The 15,072-nt window shown below is 41.8% G+C and overlaps 1 non-coding gene across 1 annotated transcript; it reads right to left on the bottom strand.

Annotated features, from left to right (window-relative positions):
• Window positions 1-1,795: 1,795 nt before the first annotated feature.
• Window positions 1,796-1,870, bottom strand: Trnal-caa. The gene has a single exon. It is a non-coding gene; the product is annotated as a tRNA-Leu (tRNA).
• Between the last annotated feature and the right edge of the window lie 13,202 nt (window positions 1,871-15,072).

The following is a 15,072-nucleotide window of genomic DNA, read 5'->3' as shown; positions in this document are numbered from 1 at the left end:
TATATTTATTTATTGTTTTTAATGATGCTTTACTTCAAAATTTTTGGTGTCTTCTGTAATCTGAAAAAAATCATTTACATTATGCATGTTATGAAACTAATAAATCGAAACATAAAAAACATCTTACTCTATGAAAGATTCCATATCATCAGATGCAGATCATGCATCCTCCACTGCAAGTTTCATTTACACCTCCTGAAGTCAGTGTGTCAGCTGACCAGGCACAGTTACTAACACAGACTATGCTGCCCACCAACCTGAGCTCGATGAGTAGTAGCACTCAGCAATCTGAGGTGGCATGGTACACATTTTGATGTAGGTAAAATTGATTGTTGCAAACCTAGGCTGGTTGCTTATAGTTGTTCCTAATGTAAAAGGTTTGAATGCAAAGAAAATGGAAAAAACCTCTTGAGTCAAGATTAGAAACTCTGAGAATATTGCCTGTCATTAATGTAGTTCAGTTATTTGCATGTTCCTTCATAACTGCATCACTCACTATGTTGTGGAATGACTCAGTTTACACTCATAACACATTTTCTCAGTAAAATACATGGCCACATGCTGCCAATTTAATTGGTTGTCTTTTACTTTAATGTTCAGTAACTTTTTTTCCTGTGTTATGTTGATTTATACTTAACTCTACAACCAATCTCTTCCCTTTCCCCCCTCCCCCCCTCCCCCTCCCCCCCTCTCTCTCCCCCTCTCCTCCCCCCTCTCTCTCTCTGCCCCTCTCTCCCCCCTCTCTTTCCCCCCTCTCTTCCCCTCTCTTCCCCCTCTCTCCCCCCTCTCTGCCCCCCTCTCTCTCCCCCCTCTCTCCCCCCTCTCCCCTCTCTCCCCCCCCCTCTCTCCCCCCCACCCCTCTCCCTCTCCTACTCTTCCCCCAAAGTCGAACACACACAAACAAAACATATTCAAGAATTCTGCTGTGGAGCAAGAGTTCTGAACCAGATATTATTTCAGTTTGAGTTTGAAGTCAATGGATTCCGCGAAAAACTGACTGAAAACCAACTAAATGTAATAGATGCTTTCCTTCACAAAAATTTAGATGATGGAAGATGAAGAAATTTTCTTTTTGCAAATATTCTATTGGGATCATACAGAAGAGGTAAGATAAAAAAAATATTCCAGGATGAGATTTTCACTCTGCAGCGGAGTGTGCGCTGATATGAAACTTCCTGGCAGATTAAAACTGTGTGCCCGACCGAGCCTCGAACTCGGGACCTTTGCCTTTCGCGGGCAAGTGCTCTACCAACTGAGCTACCGAAGCACGACTCACGCCCGGTACTAACAGCTTTACTTCTGCCAGTATCTCGTCTCCTACCTTCCAAACTTTACAGAAGCTCTCCTGCGAACCTTGCAGAACTAGCACTCCTGAAAGAAAGGATATAGCGGAGACATGGCTTAGCCACAGCCTGGGGGATGTTTCCAGAATGAGATTTTCACTCTGCAGCGGAGTGTGCACTGATATGAAACTTCCTGGCAGATTAAAACTGTGTGCCGGACCGAGCCTCGAACTCGGGACCTTTGCCTTTCGCGGGCAAGTGCTCTACCAACTGAGCTACCGAAGCACGACTCACGCCCGGTACTAACAGCTTTACTTCTGCCAGTATCTCGTCTCCTACCTTCCAAACTTTACAGAAGCTCTCCTGCGAACCTTGCAGAACTAGCACTCCTGAAAGAAAGGATATAGCGGAGACATGGCTTAGCCACAGCCTGGGGGATGTTTCCAGAATGAGATTTTCACTCTGCAGCGGAGTGTGCACTGATATGAAACTTCCTGGCAGATTAAATCTGTGTGCCCGACCGAGACTCGAACTCGGGACCTTTGCCTTTTGCGGGCAAGTGCTCTACCAACTGAGCTACCGAAGCACGACTCACGCCCAGTACTAACAGCTTTACTTCTGCCAGTATCTTGTCTCCTACCTTCCAAACTTTACAGAAGCTCTCCTGCAAACCTTGCAGAACTAGCACTCCTGAAAGAAAGGATATAGCGGAGACGTGGCTTAGCCAAAGCCTGGGGGATGTTTCCAGAATGAGATTTTCACTCTGCAGCGGAGTGTGCGCTGATATGAAACTTCCTGGCAGATTAAAACTGTGTGCCCGACCAAGACTCGAACTCGGGACCTTTGCCTTTTGCGGGCAAGTGCTCTACCAACTCAGCTACCCAAGCACGACTCACGCCCGGTACTAACAGCTTTACTTCTGCCAGTATCTCGTCTCCTACCTTCCAAACTTTACAGAAGCTCTCCTGCGAACTCCTCCTTCATATCAGCGCACGCTCCGCTGCAGAGTGAAAATCTCATTCTGGGAACATCCCCCATGCTGTGGCTAAGTCATGTCTCTGCTATATCCTTTCTTTCAGGAGTGCTAGTTCTGCAAGGTTCGCAGGAGAGCTTCTGTAAAGTTTGGAAGGTAGGAGACAAGATACTGGCAGAAGTAAAGCTGTTAGTACCGGGCGTGAGTCGTGCTTCGGTAGCTCAGTTGGTAGAGCACTTGCCCGCGAAAGGCAAAGGTCCCGAGTTCGAGTCTCGGTCGGGCACACAGTTTTAATCTGCCAGGAAGTTTCAAAAAAAATATTGTTTACAGAACCATCAGAAGCTAGGGATTTAATTTATGATGAGGTTGTTTACAATTTTAGCATTAAAGGGGATATAGGGGATGGTTGAATAATTTCTAAGTCAATATTTTTTACAAAACTTGTGAAAAGATTTGGTCTGAATGAATGTGAGCCAATAAGCACCCCTATGAAATTCAATTTTAAAAAAGCTGATAATGATAACAGACTGCATGGTAAAATGCCTTGCAGAGAATTAGTAGTATGCCTGTTTTATGTGACACAAACTACACACCCCAAGCCAGCAATAGATGATAATCAATAGTTGTTTATAGCTTAAATTTTGCAAGTGTGGGCCCACTGAATGAAACTATATCAAAAGCTATGCAGACTCAAGTAATACTATGCACAATACTATACTATGCACAATACCTTATAGATTTGATAACCCTGGAGAAAACCACAAGATATTTGGGAGGAACAAATATATAATGAAAGGAGTTATAGTGACAAACCACATCAAAGTAATCAATGTAAACAGGTTTCTTCAATAAAGAGATTTTTCAAGACATGGATTTCACATGGAAAAGATAGAAAAAACTAAGCTCTGTGCAAATTTATTGAAGGTGCTAACAAACAACAGACCTACTATCAAATGTCTGATCCCTTCCCATCAACATATTCTGTCTCCATGTGCCAATAAATAGAACCATAATCAAAAAAAGATGGGAGCCTCAACAGTTGCTGCAAAACCAAGAGAAGCTGCAGAAGCAGAAATACAGCTGCACTCTCCAAGAAGACATGACTACCACATGCAGAAAAGAAGGAAGTAGTCACAGTAAGTATAGAATCTACATCATCTCTTGCTTAAGTGATACCAAGTGCTTCAAAACCGTGTAGTCACATAAATCCTGCAGAATGTCATGTAAAGCACACTGCTATCTGAGTCTCCGACGGACCCAAAACATGCCACAGAGAAGTGACGGTTTTTTTTTATAGCGTGCTTCAAGGAAGCCCAATCACAAACTAACTTAGGATCCAGTGCCACACAAACAATTCTGTGTTCTTACAAATTGCCCCATAGCATACTAAATCTTCCTTCTTTTAATAAGTACTTCATTTCATTTTTACGCTTAAATATCAGGTTCCTAAAATATAAGACTGATGAACTTCGTATTCTTTTGAAAGGTAATAGAAGAATTATATTATGCTGAAATGAACATAGGCTAAAAGAAGATGACATAAAACTGTATGTTCCACCAGGTTTTCATCTAATGACAAGTTACTGTAGACACAATGAAAATTATGGGGGGTTATGTATAGAAATATACCAAATACAACATACTAATTTTTGGAAATTTAAACACTGATGTTAGAAAAAATACAATTAAAAATAATAACTCAGCAAATAAGTTAATGCTTTGATAACTTCATAACAAATGTATATAAAAGTGATTTGGAACTAGGACATTTAATATTGGTCACTTATCAGACCATACATGTGTACTAGGGAAATTAATTACTGAGAAAATAAACGTAGACCAAGAACAAATTCAGTACTGGCATGTTAGATTATTAACTGATAAGAATGTTAACACTTACAGAGAGGAAGACTTCAACAGAATCATGAACATTATCTCTAAACGTTTTAATATCTGTTGCCCAAAGATCTAAAAACGATATAGTAATAAAGTCAGAAGACTCAAGCACCTGACACAAAACAAATCATATATGTCTGACTTAACAGAAACTAAAGCTGCTTCTTCTAGTCTCTCTGAAATTGAGTGTGGTGAAAGATTACCTTCCTTTGATACTGAAGTTTATATATTTACTGGCAGGGATAAACAAACAAAATGAATGAATACTGATACACATAAAAAGGCATCACAAGTACCAGCAAAAAATATTTTCAAGATTTCTCCAGGCCCTAATATGGTACCAGAAGGTACCACAGAGGATATTGAATTGTTCCATAAAATCATCAGTACTGATGTGATAAATGAAACTGTGCATTTTACAAATGTAACATTCACAGAAAAAGCAAGAAGAAACCGCTCCTAGAGGTAAGAATGCTAAGTTGATAGAATGTAATGACATATGTACAGTATTAGGCATTCTTTATTTGGTTGGCCTCACAGATGGATACAGTATAAATGTATATGAACTTTGGTCAAATTATGGAACAGGAGTGACTGTTTCAAGATACTACCTGAGTTATAAGAGATTTTTATTCCTTTTCAGGTGTATTAGATCTGATGGTAAAGAAACTAGAATATGAGAGGTGCAACAGATAAGTTTGCTACTATTAGGAGCTTAAGGAGTGAATTTATGAAAAACTGCATGAATTGTTACAATCTTGGAAAATTTGTTACTATTAATGAGAAACTAGAAGCATTCAGAAATCTTTGCAGCTTCACACAATACATTCCCAACAAACCAGCTAAATATGGCATCAAAATACTTGTTCTGTGTGATGCTAAGTTATTCTATACTAGCTTGTTGGAAACGTATTGTGACAAACTGGCAGAAGGATTGTTTTGTGTTTCTAATAATCCATTTCATGTTGTGTGTAGAATAAATGAGCCAAGGAACAAACAGAAATTTGACAACAGATAACTAATATAATACTCATAGTTATCCAATGGCTCTCTCTCTCTCTGCTGCAAAACAAAATCACTTGTATAGGAACCCTAAGTAACGATAACAAAATTTCTACCAAAAAGGAACAGAGAAATTGGTTTGGCAGATTTTGCATACTCGAAAGACATTACCATGTTATCATATGTAAGTAAACATAACAAATCTGTCATACTCATTTTGCCAATGCACAACAAAGGAGCCATACATAAGGCCACTAAGAAACCTCACATTATACTACATTATAATAAGACAAATGACAGGGTTGATACTGTTGAGAAAATGCACAATAAATATTCAGCAACCCGAAAAACAAGAAGATGGACAGTGGCTATATGGCACACATTGTTCAGTGTGGCTATTATCAATGTGCAGGTGTTATTTCAAGCAAATGAAAAGACTGAGAAACATAAACATCATGTTTTTCTATATAACCTTTCATTTCAACTTATGAAATCATATCAAATGAAGTGTGAAACTAAGTTTACCAGCTGATGTTAGCATGTAGCTGTGTCATTACAAGGTTCAAGAGATGTATGTACAAGCAGGACTAATTAAGAAGAGAGGTGAGTTGGAGAAGGGCAAAAAATAGCTCCACAACAATAAGATGTAGCTCTTATAATAATTTTGTCTGCAACAGTCATTCTCAAACAACAGTTGTCTATGAAAAATGCAGAGTTTGTTCACCAGAGGTTGAAGGCAATTAATTTGCAAGCAATTTTTTTCCACTGTAACAAAGTAGCATCTGTAACATGTATGGAATTATTGTTAAGCATAAGTTTAAATATCACCTACAATTGCTGATGATGTAATGTAAATTACTGCATTAAATGATAAAGCAAAGGCCACTTATCGTCATTGTGTACATAATACACCACAAGCCTGTTCCTGTAATGTTATAGAATGAACCTGCTCTAGAGTTGAAAATCTCAAAATCTATAAAAAATAAGCCAGGCTGGCACTATGTGGTACTGATATTGAGTTAGAAGGAGATTTTTTTTCAGCCTGATACTGTGTTTGTGAATATCACAGTTTCTTTGTAGTCTTCTCCTTCATCAGTGTAACACGCTTTAAAGAATAGGGATGTTTCTCTGATACATTAACATGGTGAAGGAAGTACATTAAATGATTTGGAAACAGCTTTGATGATTTCCATATTTCAAGTGCTTTCATTTATTTACATGACACTGTTACATTCTAAAAATGCTGTACGAATTTGTTCAAAATTTGTTTGGTAAGCAATATAGATACTAAATAATTTGCTATATAGAAAACAGATAACTGATACCTTTACAAAAAAGGTCCCCAAACAAAAGTTTTAATTATCCTCTAAAAAGATTAGGAATGTGCAAAACTACAACAAGGTTATGATTTATGGACATGGGGCTGAGTGTTTGAAGTAATAATTCTGTATTATTCATGTTAATGATGTGAGTCAGTAACCATTATTGAGCCATGTTGCAGCTCATGTTGGTGCCGTTAGTAGGGTGGCATCGTGTAATAGGGATAGTGGCGTCTCGTTTTCTTCTTGTGTTTGCTGGCACCACTACGTTTGCTAGCATTGTCTGTTCACAAGTGGCAGCAGCAATGGTTAACGATATCTAGTATACCGCTGGCAACACACAAGCACTGCCGGATCTAGGGGCTGTATTTGTGAGGGCCACATCCTCATTGTCCACCGGACTCAGGACGTTTGACTTGAGTGAACATTAACCCAGTAGTGAAACCTCCACTATTTTGAGATCACGCCATTTGTTCGCAAGTTGCTGCTTGCAGGGTCGCTGAGATGAAGAGCAGTGAGTGGAGTGTTTGGAGTTGTGAAATTAATTAGCCATTCTCCACTTCTTATTATTAATCATTGAATTTCTTGTGTTATTTTGGTGAAGTTCAACCAGCGGTATTTTTGTGCCTGCCTCGAGATGACTGGGTGTTGTTGTGTCATCTTCCCCAGTTACCTGCCCTGGAGGTTAGCATATTTTCACAGCAGTGTACCTTTCCTCGCCTTGCCGCTGCTGTCCGGTAAGGCATGTAGTTAGACAACCTCCTTGATTGTGGTTTGGATATTTATTTCTTTTGGACTACTTTTGTCATAGTGGTCCCTTCTGCTTCTGGATTTTGTAAACACCGGATTCTGAAGATGCAGTGCTGCCCGCCTGTTCTGCCTTGCCTGGGTTATTTCATCATTGCATTGGTTATCAGATGTTAGGAAGATTCTGCAAGAGTTTTGGTCTGCATATAAATTGTCACTAGTTTGAGTTGTCATCCGGTTAAGTGAATACAGCTCTTGGCTGCTTGTCTCATCGTTTACAAAGTTGAGAAACTTTCCCAGGTCGATCCTTGGAGCACTGTCTGAGGGCCACTTCTCTCTTGATTTGGTCAGATTGTGATGTGTGTGTTTTTTTTAATTAACTTTGAATTATTACCGTTTGGGCTTTCAGCTGACAAAAAGTTTGAATTTCTTGTTAATAATGCCTTCATCCTGTGTGTAACTTGTCTTAACAAATTTTTATAAGACAAAATATCTTAATATTGAAATGTTGATGATTGTTCTTTAAGTATCTCTCTAAGAAATTTAATTGCTTCTCAAAAATTTGCTATCCAGGCCTTCTGGCATCAAACTGTTTTTTGTGTTATTGTTATTGGGGCCTTCAGCTGACAAATAATTTCAATTTCTTGTCAATGAGGCCTTCGCCTATGAATGCAATCGGTCTTAAGAATTCTTAATTGGATATTGTCTCTTAACAGGCAAATTTCAATAATTGTCTTTTTTAAGAAATATTTTAGTATCTCTTGAAGAATGTGCTATCCAGGCCTTCAGCCATCAAATTGTTTTTTGAGTTATTACTATTGGGGCCTTCAGCTGACGAATAATTTGAATTTCTGGTCAATAAGGCCTTCAGCTGTGAGTGCAATTTGATTAAGATTTTTTAGACATTGTGTCTTAACAGTCAAATTGAATAATTGTTCCTTATTGTCAACTTTATTTGCAATTGTTTCCAAACAAAGTGTACATGACTAAAAAAAGATAAAAAAGAAAAACTGAGCAACCAATGGTAACTGATTACAGCCCTGTCCACACTGAATCCTGCCTTTCTCTAAGTACCAGGTCTTATTGGTAGCAGAGCATGGTTACGATTGTAATATTGCCATTACAGTTACTGTTGGTTTGAATTGTAGCTCTGTCAGTGTTACACGATATTCGTCTTTGCTATTTTGTTGTTTCAGGTGACCAACTCTAATGGCGGTCAGGTAGTGCCCCGGGATTGGCCTGTTGAGGAAGGACCACCTCATTTATGAGCTGGCAATAAGGCGCCAGCCTATTGAGGGTAGTGTTCCGGACTTAGCTGCCCATTTGCATGCTACCATTCTTCAGCCAGTTGACGTCATGCCGGATGTTGTGGGTGAGACAGGAGCAGCCATTGAGTTTTTGTTTGAGGCTGTTAGGGGTCTTGAGGACTCCATGTGCTTTTTAGAGGGCACTCAACCTAGTGGCATTCAGATAGACAGGGTGTGGGCACAGTTAAAACATTTAACCAACCACATAGCAGATTTACGGACATTGGTCTGCAGCTCATGGTCTTGTGGTAGCGATCTCGCTTCCCGCACAGAGGGTCCCAGATTTGATTCCCGGCGGGGTTAGGGATTTTTCCTGCCTTGAGATGACTGGGTGTTGCTGTGTCATCTTCACCGTCATCATTCATTCTCATTATGGTTGGAGGAAAGCAATGACAAACCACCTCCGCTAGGACCTTGCCTAGCACGGTGGTGTGGGTCTCTTGCATCGTCCTCTATGCTCCTCGGATTATGGGACCTCATCATCATCATCATCATCAAAGTTAGAGGATCGTTATAGTTGCAAGGAATCAACCGCTGAATTGGGGTCCTTGATTAATGAATTGCAGTTTAAGATTACATGTTTAGAACTTGATGGGAAGAGGACTGGGGAGCAAGACCTGCTGTCTTCAGGGTGGTGCGCAAGCCAGCCCGGGAATAATGCACTTATATCTCCTCAGAGGTTAGATGCAGCATTTGCTAAATTGCCTAATCCTCTGGTGCATTTCTTTCAGGACATCACAGAATTAGTTATAGACCAACTGAAGCAAATTGAAAGGTTATTATGGTTGTTGGTTCACCTTGAGCAATACGCTGATTCCTTTGGCATTTCGCATCAAGTAGTTTTGTCACTATTGTATCCATTAGCTAGAGGCCAATTGAGGACCCTCGTATCCAGAGCCATGGCAGAGGGGTTTTCCTTGTAGTGGTTGAGGGAGCTTCTAATTAACGAAAGATTGACCATGAGAGTTCGCAAACAGCTTGAGTGACACTACATTTGGCAGGTGCAGCAAGGTAAAGAGGAGTTACATTAGTATGTGGATAGAGTCAAGAAGGTCTGCTTGGCCTTGTTAGTTGATTTGTGACAGTGGGAGTTAGTTTCTATTGTCCTGCAGGGAATGCAAGTGCTGGATAAGTCACACTTTGTTTTTCGTGGTCATCCCTCCATCTGAGAAGAACTTTGTGCCACCACTGTAGCGATATCTGCGTTGCCACTCACAGACGATCCATGCCATGAAGTTACGGTTCAGCCCACAGGCATTATCAAGGAGAACTCTGGATTATCTACATCGGCTGGATCTGCTAAAAGGGAACTGCAGTGCTGCTTCAGGTGCGGTTGGACAGTTCATTTAGTTTGTTCTTGCATTCAATCATGCCAATAAGTGACACAGGACTGGGCAGCGGCCTTGGGATCAAGCCTTTAAACCTTTTGTGCCTGTGTCACTGCTCAATCATCACCTCCCCTGCCTTATATTTGTTCTTGAGTAGGTGGTGAACCTATCTGTGCCCTTTTGGATTCTGGTAGCTCCTTTTCATCATTGAGCTTGGAATGGTTTCTTGAATTTGGTCATCTTATGAGACTTAGGTCGGTCCCTTCTTCAGTGCAGAGATGTCGGGATGCCAATGGGCAGGTGTTGCCTCCGCATAGTTGGATCCGAGGGAGTATCTTGGTTGGGGATTTCTCCTGGCCTTTGTGTTTGGCCTTGGTTAAGAAGCTGCCGGTCAATTTGATTTTGGGACGTGATTTTATCAGTAAAACTGGTCTTGTTTTGGATTATTCTGGGTACACCTTCTTCTTTAAGTTCGCTTCTGCTCAGAAGTTTGGGTTCTGTGACTGTGCTAAGCATAAGGAGCATCGAATTGCTGGCATGCTGGCTGTTGATACTAAGGTTAATGAGTTTGATCTCACCAATCTGTCTTCACAGCAGGCCTCTGAACTTGGGTATTTGTTGCAGAGGTTCCCCGAGCTTCTCTGTGATAGACTGGGGGTTACTAATGTTCTTGACTACGATATTCGCCTATCTGACCATATTCCCATCAGGCAGTCTCCTTATCGTCTCTCACCACCTAAGATGAAGATACTAGAGGAAAGATCTCTAAAATGCTCATGCAAGGAGTTATTAGGCCTTCTACATCTGCTTATATTTCCCCCATATTCCTTCTTCCTAAGGATCAGGGGCGGGATTTTCGGCCTGTTGTTGACTACTGGTGCCTGATAATCAAAGCTGTCCTCAAATCAGTTCCTTTACCTGATCTTCATAACTCTTTTATTTTGTTTGCTGGTGCTAATTGGTTCACTGTGCTTGATCTGAATCAAGCCTATTATCAGATTCCCTTAGCCAAAGAAAGTAAACACGTTACAGCATTTTGTACTGATTGGAATCTGGTTGAGTTTAACAGGATTCCCTTTGGTTTGGCTACTGGAGCAGCCATTCTTACTCATTTGGTGGATAATATTCTTGGAGACTTGAAATTAGTCTGTGTTTATTATTGCTTGAACAACTTGGTTATTTATAGCCGTTTGTTTCAGGAGCATTTGGAACATATCCAGCAAGTTTTTGCTAGGTTGCAGGGGACCAGTTTGACTGTTAAACCCAGTAAGATGACAGCCAGGCAGCAGGTATCCTTCTTAGGTCACCTAGTATCAGGCGAGAGCATTTGCATTGACCAGGAGTGGACGAAGGCATTGAGAGCTCTCCCACCACCTGCTGATAAATGCAGGATTGCCAGGTTCATAGGCACGGCGAATTATTTTAGGCGTTTTGTCCCTAATTTTGCTAAGTTGGCGGCTCCTTTAAATGAATTGCATCAAAAAGGGGTGCGTTCTGAATGGATACCTGCCCAGGGAGCCACGTTTGAGCACATTGAGGCAGCTATAGCCAACCCTCCGGTTCTTGGAGTGCCTGATTTTAATAAAAAATTTAGGAATGGAGCAACCAATAGTACGGCCCCATCCACACCAAATCCTACCTTTCCCTAATACCAGGCCTCAATTATATTCCAAGGAGCCAAATGTTACATCCTTGCTGCTAGCAATAAATGGGTGGAATGTGGCCAAAGGATCTGTCACTGAGTAACCTGGACAGGCAAGCAAAAGATTAGTTGCCGTCAATGTGCTTTAAATAAATATAAATTATTCAACTTGTGCAAAATAATTGCTACACTGTTGACAACTTGTGCTAGCAGAGGCCCAACATGGGCATGCATCTACACTATGTGATCAAAAGTGTCCGGACACTTGGCTGAAAATGACTTACAACTTCATGGTGCCCTCCATCGGTAATGCTGGAAATTAATATGGAGTTGGCCCATCCATAGCCTTTATGACAGCTTCCTCTCTCACAGGCATATGTTCAATCAGGTGCTGGAAGATTTCTTGGGGAATGGCAGCCCATTGTTGACAGAGTGCTGCACTGATGAGAGGTATCAATGTCAGTCAGTGAGGCCTCGTATGAAGTCGGCATTCCCCGAAACATCCCAAAGGTGTTCTGTAGGGTTCAGGTCAGGAGTATCTGCAGGCCAGTGCATTATAGGGATGTTATTGTCATGGAACCACCCTACCACAGGCCGTGCATTATGAACAGGTGCTCGATCGTGTTGAAAGATGTAAACGCCATCCCTGAATTACTCTTCAACAGTGGGAAGCAACAAGGTGCTTAAAACATCAATGTATGCCTATGCTGTGATAGTGCCATGCAAATCAACAAGGGGTGCAAGCTTCCTCCATGAAAAACACAATCACACCATAACACCACCACCTCCAAATTTTGCTGTTGGCACTACACACACTGGCAGATGATTTTCACTGGGCATTCACGCATACCCACACCTTGCCATCGGATTGCCACATTGTGTACCATGATTTGTCACTCCACACATTGTTTTTCCACTGTTCAATCATCTAATGTTTATGCTCCTTACACCAAGCAAGGCATTGTTTGGCATTTACCAGCATGATGTTTAAATTATGAGCAGCTGCTAGACCATCCAAGTTTTCTCACCTCCTGTCTAACTGTCATAGTACTTGGAGTGGATCCTGATAAAGTTTGGAATTCCTCTGTGATGGTCTGGATAGATGTCTGTCTATTATACATTACATCCTCTTCAACAGTCAGTGGTCTCTGTCAGTCAACAGATAAGGTCGGCCTGAACGCTTTTGTGCTGTACGTGTCCCTTCACATTTCCACTTCACCATCACATCAGAAACAGTGGACCTAGGGATGTAAAGGAGCGAGGAAATCTCACGTACAGATGTATGACTCTAGTGACATTCAATCACCAGACCATGTTTGAAGTCCATGAGTTCCGTAGAGCACACCATTCTGCTCTTTAACGATGTCTAATGACTACTGAGGTCACTGATATGGAGAACCTGACAGTAGGTGGCAGCACAATGCACCTGATATGAGAAACATATAATTTTGGGGTGTCCGAATACTTTTGATCAGATAGTGTATGTACAATGGATGTTTGCTGGTAGAGCTACCTATCAACAACTTGGTTTAAATTCACCAACTAGTGACACAAAAGTAATCCTGACTAGAAGACTGGTGTCCAGGTGTCTGCCACACTGGCAGGCTTCATTGGCCAGTGGTCTGGAGGCTCTTCATTGGTGACAGTGTTCACTGCCCCACTCACAGCACCCACAGGAATCTTCGAGGCACCAGCTCAAGCAGTTTAATGAACTACCACATTACTCTCCTCCCGCTGCCCCCCCCCCCCCCTCCCAAAACTCCCCACGATGATTGTATAGTGATGATTGCTGCAATGATGGTGGGAAGGATATTTGGATGCAGGAAGTGATGAAGGACAGGAGTCAAAGCTGTAGCTGGTGACAAGCCTCAGCCAAAGCTGTAGCTGGTGTCCATGCCTCGGAATTTTCATTGATACCATCCCAGGACACCAGCTCCTGTATCCAGCAATGGTGTGAAGGCTTCTCGTGATTGAACCACCACAGCATCTTAAAGTGTTGTGGTGGCCCCTGGCTGGCTGCAGAGTGCAGGGCACCAACACCTGTGGAAATCTGCTGTCTACTTGGCGATAGATGAGGTGTGTAGCGTCCAGGTCCATTGATTGAGGGCCAGGTGCTGGCAACACAGGACTCCAGTAGGCTGCATCATATGGGCAGGCAACTAATCTGGGAACAATGAATCAGTGGGAGTGTCATGCAATTTATAGATGTGAATTTGATTCAGGTGCCATCACTACAACCCACCTGGGCCTTGTATCAAAAACATGCATTTACAAAGCAACTTAATGACAATGCCACATTCCAAGCACTTCAAACCACTATACATTCTGAAAAAAAAAACAGGCTCATTAATCTGGTACATTGGCTGAGTGGGTAGAATAGGCACCAGCCACCGTGGTGGGTGCAGCTGCTGGAGTAATGTGTAGCGGTGCCGTCCGTGAAGCAACTCTACCAGACAATGTGCTGTTGCAAGACTAGGAGTGGTATGATGACAAAAGAGCAGTAAAGTTTGGGCCCGCATGTGGTGAGTGCATAGTTTATCCATCTGCAGCTAAAAAGTGCAAGTGAAGCATTCCACTTCTCTGTTAGACAGTGGATGAAAAGGCGTACTGTTGGTGTGATGAATCCTGTTGGATCTACAAAAGTACTTGAATTCTGCTGACACAAATTGAGGTTGTCACTCACAAGTAACTCTAGTAAATCCTCAAGGCAAAATATGGATTGCAAAGCTTGAAGGATGCAATGTGTCATCACTGAGGGCGTGGGAACAACAAAAGGAATCTTGCTATATGTGACAATGACAATCAGTCAACGAATGTTGCAGTAGACTCCATCAAAATTCGGATTCAAATGCTGCCAAGGCACTTCAGGCTTTGGGCAATCAAAGAACCATTGAGTAGGGACTGCCTGGTGTTCCACACAAGCATGCCACTGAGCCATCATCTACTGTATTTGCAAGTCCATGCCAAACCATGTGCAATGTCAGCAAGATGGTTGTTTAGTGAAGGCCACACCCCAATGACCCTGATGAAGCAAACTAAGATCTTGTCCCTAGAGAACCTTTGAAATCACTGCACACAATTCTTCAGATTCAGTGCATAGCAACAGGACACCTTGTAGCACAGACAAGCCAGGCCAACATGCAAAGTATTGGCAAACCACTGGGCTAACAATCTGTTTCACAGTGCATGGCCAACCAGAACAGGCATAGCACACCAGAATCTGCTAGTCTGGATCCACTGCTGTGGCCTGGGTGATCTTCTGGTGATCTAATGGAAGCTTGTCCAGTGTGTCTGAGTCCTGTGCATCAATGTGGCAACAAGATGCTTCTGATGCATCAAAGTCTGCATCCACTCCCAAGGGAAGACACGAAAGCATGTCTGCAATGGAAAGCTTGGATGTGGACCTGTACATTACCTCATATTGGTAGTGCGATACGATAAGAGCCCAATGTTGCAATTCCTGTGCAGTGCAATTTGGAATGGATTTGGCTAGATTCAAAAGTGACTCCAAGGAGCTGTTGTTTGGTGAACAATTAGAACTTTCTACCATACAAATACTGATGAAATTTAGTCAA

This window comes from Schistocerca americana, chromosome 6 (assembly GCF_021461395.2).
Source record: "Schistocerca americana isolate TAMUIC-IGC-003095 chromosome 6, iqSchAmer2.1, whole genome shotgun sequence".
NCBI classification, from domain to species: Eukaryota; Metazoa; Arthropoda; class Insecta; order Orthoptera; family Acrididae; genus Schistocerca; species Schistocerca americana.
Note: the sequence above shows the minus strand (reverse complement) of the source record. Positions and strands in the feature narration are given on the sequence as shown.